We start from the raw sequence: 13,723 nt of genomic DNA on the forward strand, positions 1-13,723 counted from the left end.
ATAGGTCACGTTCGGTACTTGGAAGACAGACGACATAGATGTTAAACCGAAATCTAAGACGATGATAAAATATCATCAGTTAGTTTAGACACAGACACATCGTATATTTTAACCAATGCGTGATGGTGTCCATAAAATTTAGAGTGTAATTTTTTCTTCATAACTCTGTTGGAGCAGTTTCTGCGTAAAGAGCGCACTCCTGTATCTGAAGTCAGTATAGTGTGAACATGCACGAGCAAAACGCATCGATTGAGATATGCACACAACATACAATGGAGCAGAGGGAATGTTACTGCTCAGAAATGGGAATGTGAAAATTGGGAAGTTGAAATGACCCCGTTTGTCATATATTTCAGTGTGAAGTCGTCCATCTGTGACAATATTGAGTAAAAATCCGAGATATGAAGCAGTCCTTCTTGTATAAAGTTTATTATAAATTGGTGTTATTTGACCATGTAAATCTTGATCCAATCTTTCAATCCTGTAGCTTGAAAAAAGCCCTTTCATTTTTGAAAACAGCATGCCATAAACAAATTGGAAAAGTATTTACATATTTTAATGTCGTCGAAACCCCAAATTGAAATCCAAAATTTTTGAATCGTTTTGTGGTGCTCAGTTTTTTTGTTTTCTATGATTTGCGTACTATTGTTATTGATTGTCTGTTTGCCTTCTCTTTCTTTTTTAGCCATAGCGTAGCGTTGTGAGTTTATTTTTGTCTTATGACTGAATGTCCCTTTGGTATCATTCGCCTCTCTTTTATACCCCTTCTACCTGAACTCTACCATAGTTTGTACAAATGAATCATTGCAAACATTTCTAGTCATTATAGTTATCGCGATAATAAATCGTCAAATTTATTACGATAGACGCACGTTTTGTATAAACTAGATAATGATGCACCATAAAATGCTCACAGCTATTGAATCAAACTCAAAACATTTTCCAATCAGTGAATTTAGAAATATGCCTTCTCTTACACTTCATAGATAAGATGCAGTTAAACAAAAATAAAAAATCGCAGAATAATTTTAAACACATATTAATTCAATTTGGGGTCTTATTTAATAATAATCTTTGTGAATAGTTCTTTAAAAAATAAAAATCCCATCAACGTCCTCACTAACAATAAGTTTAAAAAGATTTCGCAATTTAAACTAGAATGTTCAAGCACATAACAAATACTATGCATTGTCAGAACAAAAATAAAGTAATTGTTCGGAACAGTAGTGCTTTTCTCGATGAAGGTCAAACATAAAGAGACAAGTCGGGAGCTTACACGACTATAATGGTAGCTTCGGTCAGTGAATGGAATAGTTTATAAGGATATGCGGTATATAAAACTAATCACTTGATGATCAATATAACTTTGATAACGATACCTGTAATTACTGGTTGCTCAATAAAAGGTTAGGTTGATATTGTAAAAATGATAGCAAACGGAAAATGTCAGTAGATAAATGTTTTAGGGTAATATCCTAGTGTTTAACATCATTTCCAGCAGTCATATGGTGTTAATGATATGACTGAAAAGGATACATAAATCAAATGACACAGAAATAAAACGACACAGTTAGACAAACCAAGATCTGCCATTCTAACATGACGTCCTTGAAACGCTTTGAGTACACACCCGTGGTAAAATATGAATATATTGCCTTGGCTGTTCCGATCGTACTCCCACTTCATATGCTTTTTTAAAGCAATTGCTTTTATGCCGTCGTGTATGGCCATCTTTGTGACCCAGATCAGAGACTCCGCCCAGATCAAGCCATAGTATTTTGCTAAACAGGCTCCTGGTCAGTCATTCTTTAACACCTATGTATGTTTTCTAATGCAATACATAGCTTGAAACTTTAAAAAAAAGTTAGTGGATTTAAGAAGTTTCAGAATATATTCTTGTAGATGTATTTTTGTATTTAAAGGGTCAACCGTTTGACTATCAAATAACATAGAAGTCCGAGTAAAAAAAAGTACATTTTTATAAATGCGATTCCGTTTTCCGCCGTTCGTACGATGTTTCAACAAAATATGGATTCATTTCAGTTGTTGATTTAGTATTGAAAATTTAACTGAATTATCTCCTAATAAATACGGTTTTTTATGTTTAATTTGTGTTTCTTTAAGAGGTCAGGTGCTCTTGTTCATTCATAAAATTATCGTTCATTCATACATTTATCGTAAAATCAAAATCACTACACAGGTTACTGCGTAGTGTCAAATTATTACCGGAACGAAACCCTTGTTGAAAACACATAACAATAAGTTCGTTTTCTTTTTCTGTCAAAACTCCGTAATATTTATCGATCACCTTACTAATGAAATGGACCCGTCCAAACGTAGTAGATGCCAAGTCGGTCCAGATGAAGAGATATTTACAATTTGGAATTTTCTAGTTTATTAATACATAGATTGAAAAAAAGTACGTCTTTTTAAATATCATGATCAAAACTGGGTTTGCATAACAAATGTCAGATGAAACCATTATCCTCGTCTTTTCAGTGAACAAGTCTACTACGTTTGTTGACACTCGACGGTCCACCGTGTTAGCAATTTTATTTCACATGTTTTCGAAATATCGAAGATCATTTTTCGCAATGTTTCCTGAAAATTGATAAATATCAAAGCAACGTAGAGCTGTTTGTTGTTGTTCGTATAATAAAATTGAGAATGGAAATGGGGAATTTGTCAAAGAGACACTGAACAACCCGACCATAGAAAAACATACAACAGCAGAATTAAGGTCACCAACAGGTCTTCAATGCAGCGAAAAATTCCCGCACCCGGAGGCGTCCTTCAGCTGGCCCCTATACAATATATATACCAGTTCAGTGATAACGATTTAATGTCATGTTTGTCTGTGATGACCCCCCTTTTCGGGATTGCATGAGAATTGTAGTTATCTCGTACCCACATGCACTTGTTTCTATCCATAGGAAGGTCGACTATCCATATAAAACTATTTATATGGATAATCGACCTTCCTATGGATAGAAACAAGTGCCTGTGCTCGTACCGCATCAGAAGGACACATATCAACTGAGCAATAATGTTTGGAACTTAGTTTTAAAAATGATGACAAAGTAACATTATGAAAATATTTTTATTAAGCTGAAATATACATTTATTCTTTACATGTTTATGTCTTGTTAGATATTTTATTTCTTTCCCGTTTTTTAACATTTGCGTCTGGAAAGTTGAAATGTTTTAACTTAATCATTTGTGTTAATGGTTAAATATAAATTAATAATGAAAATTGTTAAAATTAAATCAATAAAGGAAATTATTGCCAAGGAAGTTACAAACACTACCAGGGGATAATCCATGATGATTTCTTTTTGAGTTATATGTTTCAGTACATGTATATTTGACCCCAACTTTAGCCTGGTAATTAAACGTGTTGTCTCCTTGTGAAATATAAAACATATTAAAAATGACTTTCTGCTAAAGTCTTTTATTTATATCAAGTTAAAACCTTCTTACTTTTAACTAGACAACACTCATGTCAGGTTTAATTCTTGTATATATGTGGATGAAAAATAAAAGTCCCCAAACATTAACATGGCAGCAATTGCTTTTACAGCCTTTAAGGCTTTGATTATGAATGGGTTACCCGACGTCATAGAACGATGACGTAAGAATTTAAGCATTTTACGGGAAAATACACCCTAATGAAACCGAAAATCATCACAACAAGGAAACGTAAACATACGATGCTAAAATGTGGTATAGGCCATTTTTTTTATATATATGATACAAATAAGTAAATTATCATTTAAAGTCATCCAAAACTATCTAAATACGTTATTCTAAATAGTTTAAGCATGTCACTTATTCGGTTTGCTCCGTTCTTTTACGCCAATTTAAAAGTGCGGTTAATTATGGGAACGGCAAATATTTGCCTCCACCTAGAGCACTTCCATTCTAAAGAATTGCCGTAATTGTCCTATTAGAATCGAAATAATTCATCGGGGCTTGAATATATCTAGATTTTACCACGGGTTGTCCCTTTATGCCGATATTTTACCCCTCGTTTAATCAACACCAAATATTCCAAATAACAAAAACAACATGACATAAAACAACATCTTAAGAGATTCCTGTATTGATATTTTTTATAAACGTTTGGCATTGATAGTACAAAAAATTTGCTATTGGAATATGAATCTGCAATCACAAACAACAACTTATACGTTTATTTAAAAAAAACCTCTGGTTTGGTGTCATGTTTAAAAAGATATTCATTTGATATGTGGACAAAATGTACTGTAGACGATGTATAATTCATAAGGATATTTTTTTCATGTTGTTTTAGAACCCTTTCGTTTTTGATGACATAACATTTGTAAATTACCCTCACTATATATAAATCGTATTATATTTTCATCAAAGGACTTTGTAAATTTACAATAGCTGTTTTTCTAGACATTCTTTCTACACGAGTGAATTAAGAATTTATATTCCAAATTGTATATATGAATTTGGTGGAGAAAAATCGTTTTCAATATATTTAATAGGAAGGCTGTGAATTTGATCATATGAAATTAAATTTGCATTAAAGACCACGGCTGTTTAGTGTAAACAAATAGGGATTGAAGAAAATAACGCACGTATCACATGGACATTTAAAATGCATGACTGGAACAATTGGTCTTGGAACACAAAAATGGCTTCGCCTATTCAAATAGATTTAAAAATAAATATAAATAAGGAAATACTTATAATTATAAAGTACATATTTTACCATTTACGTTTTTATAAATAAAAATCAATTATTTATAATAGAAATTATATTCATTATATTGCAGATTTGCTTTGCGCTTCACCAACCATGAATAAGTCCCCATCTTTAGTTATTATCAATATCATTCGCCAAAAAAATACCTGATACTAATAGTGAAGATGATGGACATTTGACATAGGCATATATAGGTATAGGACAAACCTTTACTCTGTTTACACTCAAATTCACCAATCAAAAATTTCGAACCAACTTGACCCTGAAATCATATGCATTCAAACAGTGTCTGAGTTGTTAATTTTAGTTCATTGATATGTTTTGGAGTGTGACGTCCATTTCCACTGAACTTGTATACAATTTTATTTATGGGCCAGCTGAGGAACACCTCCAGGTGCTGGATTTTCTCACTGCGTTGAAGACCCATTGGTGGTCTTCGACTACTGTCTGCTCTTTGGTCGGGTTGTTGTCTCTTTGACATATTCCCCATTTCGATTCTCAATTTTATTGAATCAAACATTGCAGTTTTGCGTTGAACATATTTCCTTTCTTGTTTTACTTTAATGACGAGAAAGTCAGATTAAGTCACCAAGGTTGGATTAATTATAACACATTTTGAGACTTCTTTTGAAGTTTAATTCTGTGATAAGTTATCTCATCAATATTTTATTTGCCGTGATTTTGCATTGTCAAATAAGACCCAACTTTGAACACTCAATTAAGTAGAAAACTGAACGTTGAGTATACATGGTGAAATAAACTCATCATTAAGATCAGGCTTTAAATTTTGAACGTCCCCAATAGCGTTTCGTCTATACAAGAATCATAAGTGACCCTAACAAAACCATCATAAAAAAGCCAAATAATGTACGAAGTTGAAGAGCATGAAGGACCCAAAAGTCCGAAAGATATTGCAAATGTTTGTGATGAGTTTCAGAGTGAGCATGGTGGAGCATGAAGAAATAACTCTAAAAATGACAAAATATATAATTACTTGCTCAATAATAATTTAATGACAAAATTTAAAAAAGGGACGAGAGAAAATTACTAAAGAAATTTAAACGAAGTACTTCACAAAAGGTAGCAATTAGTATCAAATCATTTTCATTCCTTCTGTTAGTTCAAATAAACAGCCTTTAACAATCATGCTTCCTGCTGACTATCCTATTACCAAAATTATCAGAAAAACTCAGCTGATATCAGGAAGTTAACAAGTTATCATACGAAGATGCAAATTTCTTACAAAAATATGTTTGTGAGGTGATTTCCAAAAAATGAAAATTAATTGGTGTTAACATTCTAACATAAGAGCTTTGGGGAATAGTTCGGAGGAACGAAGAGGTAAAAATGAGCGACTTAGTTCAAATAAGTCGTTTTAACTAAAATGGTTATACAAGTATCGAATTCCGCCAGTTGTTCTGTATACATTGCGAAATGTTGTGTTCTCAATGATGTTTTACTTCAAGTGGTGTATTTATTTGACATTTTATCTGTTTGGTTCGAGTGGTTCAAGTGTCTTTTGAATACAAAACGCGCGTTTGGCGTAACAAATTATGAGACGGATATCTTTAATGAGTTTGGAAGAGCGTCATCTTATAATCATAAAATAGAGTTAATGAATTCAAGTGAACAGAAGGTTTTAAATCACGGGTACAAGATCACGGGTACAAGATCATGTATATATGTATTGAAAAAAGTCCTGTTTTCGACGTCATTAATATATATTGTACATTTTAAGACAGCTAGGGGGCAAATATGTAAATCTGTGTTTAACTAGATTGTTCAATATACATGATACATTTAAAGACACGTTTTTATGTACGTAAAAGCAAATAAGCAAATTGGATTCATAGGTCACACATTCATTTTAATTAGGATTCATCTGCGATTTTGCAGGTTCAAGTTGAATTAAAAATAACTGAATCAAATATATTCCACGCCGGCATAAACATGATGCTAACTGGACTGGTGATACTCTCAAACACGCAACATCAGCAGTGTTATTGACCCAGTGGTTGTAAACAGTCATACCAGCTGTGTTATACTTTTAGTACCCCAGATATAGATTTCGTCGAATCCAAACAATTTATAACCCAACTACTTTGAGCAATTTGTGTCTTAATGTATAACACTCATAGTGTTTCGAATGATTTCATCTATCAAATAACACAGAATTTACATAAGATTAATGATATTTCATGTCAGACTGGTTATAAACGCTAACCAAGAAACCTTGTGACTGTTTAACGGAACACATTATTTTTGTTAATACTTTTTTGTTACATAGAAAACAATTAGAAGGCTGATATCATTCCGTTGTCGTAAATATTTGTGGTCACCTATCCCTCATGGTCAATTTCCAGTTTTATTTTTATTTTTTAAATGATGAAAGCAGACTTTATTCTACGCGTATCTATAGCTTCATTTATCTTACGTTCGATTGGATAGATGCGCTCAATATAGCCACCAATATTTTTTTATGTTTTTTGAGAGGACATAATCTACAATCGAAATATGAAGTAAAATTCATTTCAGTCTTTATAGAAAAGTTACTTAATGTCTATGTCTGGTGTGAATATAAGACATGACTGAACAAGTCTATAAGATGAAGTGAACAATTCATTTCCACATGAATGATAATTGCTAGATAAAAATACGTTCTCAAAACGTAACTAAAAAGTTGAAAGTACCAGGTATAGAGAATTGTTTTGATTGAAACATTTTTCCCCGATAAGTAAAAAAAAAAATAACTTGATTTTTGGATTAATAGCTTTTTGTTGCAATCTCATCAATTAGCTAAATAATGTACCTAGTACATAATATACACTTATATCGTTCGCCTCTCTTTATCATGGTTAAGCTGAATGAGTATCTGTTTTCAATGTGCTTCACCAATCCCCTCTTTATCATCAACTAGATTTGATCTTGTTTGTATTCATTTTAAACCGCATAAAGTATATAACACCATAACTATGAAGCTGCATTAAATAAGGATTTCAAAATGCATTATCAAAACAGACAACCCCAAATAAAACAAATATGATCATGAGGGATTATAAATTACAGTGACGAAACAGCCAATCTCAATTTGTATAATGCATGACATTAGAACAGATATATTTAGAGAATTTAAATGCATTTGGCCTTTTGAAATATTATGATTCGTGATACTTAATTACACGAAGCAATTGATGTTGTTTTTTTTTTATACATTATTTGTCTATGACAACTCTTAATCTGTAGACGTATTAAATAGTTTCAATCTCTTGATTCTGCTTGCAAGTTACGTTTTCGCGTATCAATTTTATTAAGTAATTAAGTGTCGCGACTCATTAGAATTCTCCATGGCAATATGCTAAGTTAAAAGTTAAAATGTCACAGCCATTAAATATATGTAAAGCTTTCTATGCTTATAAATAAAGACAACAGTAGTATACCGCTGTTCAAAACTCGTAAATCTGTGGACAAAAAACAAAATTTGGGTAACAAACTAAAACTGATGGAAACGCATTAAATATAAGAGGAGAACAACGACACAACATTAAAATGTAACATACACAGAAGCGGACTAGGCATTATACAAAATCCGATGAGAATAACAAATATAACATCAAAACCAAATACATGAATGCGGGAAAGAAAACTTATGTCATGAATTATAAAAATTTAATTTTGAAACTGTAAATTAAAATTTTTAAGGATTGTATTTATTGTATTTGGGAGTTGTCTGTTTTGATAATGTTATGTTAAATCCCTAAGGATTTTGGTTTATTTTATGCAGCTTCATATATATGATGTTCTGCATTTATGTTGTTTAAAATGAATGTAAACAAGGCTAGGAATATAACAGCTGTTGTCCATTTGTCCGATTAGTCTGAGTTTTTGTTTTTGCCAGTTGATAAAGGACTTTCTGTTTGAATTTTCCTCGGAGTTCGATAGTTTTGTAATTTTTCTTTTTATGTGGCAATTAGTTTGTTACTGAGACGGTTATGTTTGCAATTTGTCATACCAGCTTACGGTGCGTTGTCTGCTTTAGCAAATATGAAACCGTTTCATACCGATAGCACTTTTGAAATTGGGAGTATGTAAATTGCCTTGTTAGTTCCTATATTTCCTCAAATCTTTAATTTGTACACCTCTTTGAATTTAAACCTTTTATGGTTTGACGTTCATGATATACATAAAGTTATATAAGAGCAACTCGGACGCATCAAATTAATTAAGCAAGATTTTTATTTGAGAAATGAACAAGTAGGTTGACAATATATCAAGTTATGATTGGTCCCACCTTTTAGAGTTATACCATATTTAGCCATGCAAAACTTATCATTTAGATCCATAAGTGAGAGAACACGTCAGTTTGTAGTATTATATGGTCATTTATTTGTCTGGTCTGTCCATTTGTCAATCAATATCAACACCAAATGAAACCACAGAAATTCGTTAGAGTTAACAAATTACTGATTAATTGTTTGATTCAATATAAGTAGACTGTTCCAGTTTACGATGATGGACATCTGCAATTATTACATATCCAAAGAGATTTGGTAAAAGCTAAAATAAATGTATTACATTTGCAAAAACCTTTCGGAACTTTGTGTTTTCAATGCTACTCACTGCTATACTGTGTTTGACCTTTTTACAACAAACTGTATTTGGCCTTAACTTTTTTAATTTGCGCGTCACTGATGAGTCTTTTGTAAACGAAACTCGCGTCTAGTTTTAATCCTGGTTTCTATGACGAGTGTATTGTACAAACGGTAAAGACAATGAGTATAGTTAATTATTAGTTAATAATGAAATTTACCACAGAATACATACATTTATTTCAGATCAACGAATCTTTCGAGAGGGCATCCATTTGAATGTGTTTCTGTCACATCATTTCGGGTCTATTGCAAAACAATATAACATTAGACTTATAAAAAATGTGTTTTCTTTCATGATATGCATGCAGACAAACTCGACAAGATCTAACAATCAAATGTTAAAGTCAGATACACCATACTGCTCTTGTCTTATATAATCACACAAAGATAAAACAAAGTTCTCATAAAACTGATTTCTTGCAACACATATTCAATCGAGTGCACACAACAGAGGTTCTTTTTAAAGAAAGATTTATCCGTTTATATATTCACACATAAACGGTCTTAACGAATTTATGTAAGCCTACTATGTTAATGAGTTAGATTTTTTTTTAAATAACCTTAAAGTGAAAATCAAATAATGAACGTGTAATTGAGTTACATATTTTTGTTATATACCTATATGGAGTTATTTTCTTTCAGAACGACAGGTCATTCTTTTTCAGAATCAACCCGGACGATACCATGTTTCATTGAAATATGCTCAAAGGCATAAAATAATGACCTGTGTGAGGTCATTATTTTCCTTGATAAACATGCAATCTATGATTTACTTCAAAACTTAATTCGTCTAACAGTTTTTGTTGCCGATTTGGAAATTTATTTTTAAAAGTTCAACATGTTCAATCGATGATAGGTGTAAAAGAAACCGTCATTGTAGTCCCGCATTTTAATTTTAGAAACAAATAACGTGAAGTACGTGAAGTTTTGTTAATTTATCGCTACAATAAAGAAACGTTATCATATATGTCAGATAAATTGTAATGTAGACTTTCATAAAATAAATCCAGATTTAACATATTCGTGTGTAAGATTTTGAAAATCTTATTAAGTCAAACTGAATAGGTTGATTGATTTTTGGTTGCTTGCTTAACGTCCAGTGGCAAATATTTCATGCATGTTCAGAACGATACACACTGAATAGGAAATCATACTGTGACCTACATGTATTTATATTCGTCTTCGTGTCAGTTCTTAACTTTTTAAAATTGATGTATACCTTTTACTCTATCAAATGATCAACTAATAAGATAATCTTATATTCTATTGAATAACATTAACGTAACTCACGAAAGGGTCGAGTGCGGACTGGAGGGTATATAATTATATCCTGATTATCTTTTAATAAAATTGTATTGCTATTCAAAATACAATCTTTCTGAATTTTTCATTCGATTCAAGTAAAATTGTTAAAAAAAATAACCACTTTTCCGAGTTAGAAAAAACGTAACAAATAGAAAAAAAAACATACCCATCCCCCTTTTCTATAAGCAAAGTGGTACAATAAATTACTTACAATGTGTCTTGTATTTGTCATACACCGTTATCGGATGGTAACAATATATTTGTGTCTTACTTCATGCAGTTACAGTAATATTTTTTATTGTGAATGGATAATAATTTTTAAAAGGTTTATATCTAAATTATTTAGTGAGTTTTATTTCACATTCTAAATGAGCCGCAGGGCGTATTAAAACCTGAACGCATTAGAAAGGAATATCCCACTTATTTAAGTGTTGTCGGTAAAATAGGATACTAAATTTTACAAATCTTAATAAAATTAATATTTTTTTGACGGTATATAAGTCAGATAATGCATATTTCAAGGTTTTTCTTGTCGTAGAACACACCTCGTGGTGTCAGGATTGTTCAAAGAAAGACCTCCCTCCGGTCGGTCTTTCATTTGATTAATCCTGACACCCCTCGGTGTGTTCTACGACAAGAAAAACCTTAAAATATGCATTATCTATAACTTAAATACTGCTTTTACGTAGCTTTCAAAGACTCGATGTGTTCTAAACTTATATAAATGTTAAAAAAAGAAAAGGTTCTTTATCGATAAATAATTATGTCAATTATTTGCAATACTCTTTGTGACATTATAAAGAACTAATCCACGTAAATTCCAACAAATAATTACACCTCCTTTTTATTTCTTGTTACAAATGAAAAGAACAATAAATGTTATTAAATGAAAACTTGACCAATTAAGATTATATGTCAGGGTTAAACAAGACATTATCGATAAAGAAATTATTCATTCAATAAATTGTTATAATTTCTTTTTCTTCAATACCACATGTTCTTGTATTACTCTCGGTCCGAAATTTCAAACCGCTGATCAAGTGTTTAGTATACTTAAATAACGCTTCAAAGTCGTATGTATCGATAATTAAGGTAAGATTTGCATGTTACCTGTTTTTTTTCCTACGTGATATTATACCAATATGATATATCATTTTGTTCATGTAGGAGCACTATTTCTGGGTCTATCGTTTTTGTAAAAAAAAGAATGTGAACTGAAGAATTTTACTATTTTCATTATAATGAGCTTATAGAATTGGCATGTCCTCAAATGCGTTTTTACGGAAATGGGCGTCGTATATTCATCATGTCATTTCTGTAAAACACAAAGATACGTTTTATGTGGATCTGCAAAGAAGATTTCACATTGAAAGTCATCTTTAATAGCATTTGTTTTTCAAAGTATCATTTTGTCTTGTAGCACTTTGGGATTGATCATAACCAATGAGAGAAAATATTGATTAACTTAACTTTTATGTGTTGTTTATTCTTTAGTTTTCTATGTTGTGTCGTGCATGTCGTGTGTACTATTGTTTTTCTGTTTGTCTTTTTCATTTTTAGCCATGGCGTTGTCAGTTTGTTTTAGATTTATGAGTTTGACTGTCCCTTTGGTATCTTTCGTCCCTCTTTTATGCCCATATCTATCAGTCGGAAGTTACAAATATGATCATAAACGGTAGGAAAAAAACCTGCAGGAAAAAGTTAGATTACTGGTATTATTTGCCCAATTGTTAAATCATTTTCAGAGTTGGAGTCTTTGACCAAACAAACAAACTGCATGCTTCTACACATGAGAATAAACGAAACAGAAGATAACCAGGTAATACGAATCGAATGACCAGCTGTATATGTATTGTTCATATATAAAATAAGCCACGTAGTTATGTAGACCTTTAATATGAAATCTTGCACTTACTTTCAATAAATTATAATCAGTTCAGTGAATGAAGATCAAAGGAATAACAGTACCGTAGTTGAGGAGTCGCCACCGTCAATTGGCGATTTGGTGGTTGCAAATGCAGTTTTACTGTCGACTCGTAGCGGAGACAGTAATACAGAAATTATTTGTGGCTACTCTTCAATCACACTACTGTAATTCCGTCACACATTCACGATTTTTACTGGCGTCCTTGTAAGAAGAATTCCCGATAGTAATTTGTTAAAAGTCTGATTCATTTCTTGTTAATAGTGGCTTTTTTAAGTTTGTAAAAACGTTTATGTAATCACGACAACATTCAGATTTTTTCCAGCAAGCGTCCAAATTCAGCCGTTTTCATACAAACTTTTCCCTGTTATTCCGATTTACATCAGTCCCATGGTTACAAATGACCGAATATATCACCACAGCGTCTCGATTCTACCGTATGCGATCCGACAGACATCAGACGGTGACCAGACAGTAAGCCGTCGCTAATGGAAGATGTCCGTTAGAAAACTGTCACCATATTTGGGATGATGAGGTACTGTTGGAACGCAATCCTATCACATTCTGCTGGACCAACAATGCAAACAGCTTTTTCTGAACTCAGTCGTATCGTGTTTTGTATTTGTCGGACGCAGACGAGGGTATACATCTGAATTCCGTATTAATAACGGGACTGTTCCGGAACGGTTTCGCCAAAGACAGTTCGCATTAATTCGGGATGAAATTTAGACTCAATCGTAAAAAAAACCCAGCAGTTACAAATCTTTCCAGATCACGCACGTTCCACAGGACACCGTTCAGAAAACACGATATTGATCCGATACAGCAGAATCTGTCACGACATAATCAGGATTATAATCCGACTAGTCAAAATCTGATGAGATTCCCGATTAAACGGGACGCACATAACTGTCGGGGGTGCCTGTCCGACCTCTCCAATGCGTAGGAATCTGTAACGAACGTATAGTACAGAGTTCAGACAATAATACGACATTCGAGCTTATGGTGGATAGTAATCCGACTTTATTACTTTTCGTGTCTTAGCGCTGTCTGATCTCAAAGGAGAGCAATAATAGGCACTCCTTGTCATATCAATTAATTGAGGCAAAC

The sequence above is a fragment of the Mytilus edulis genome, chromosome 7 (genome assembly GCF_963676685.1).
Source record: "Mytilus edulis chromosome 7, xbMytEdul2.2, whole genome shotgun sequence".
In the NCBI taxonomy this organism is placed as follows: domain Eukaryota; kingdom Metazoa; phylum Mollusca; class Bivalvia; order Mytilida; family Mytilidae; genus Mytilus; species Mytilus edulis.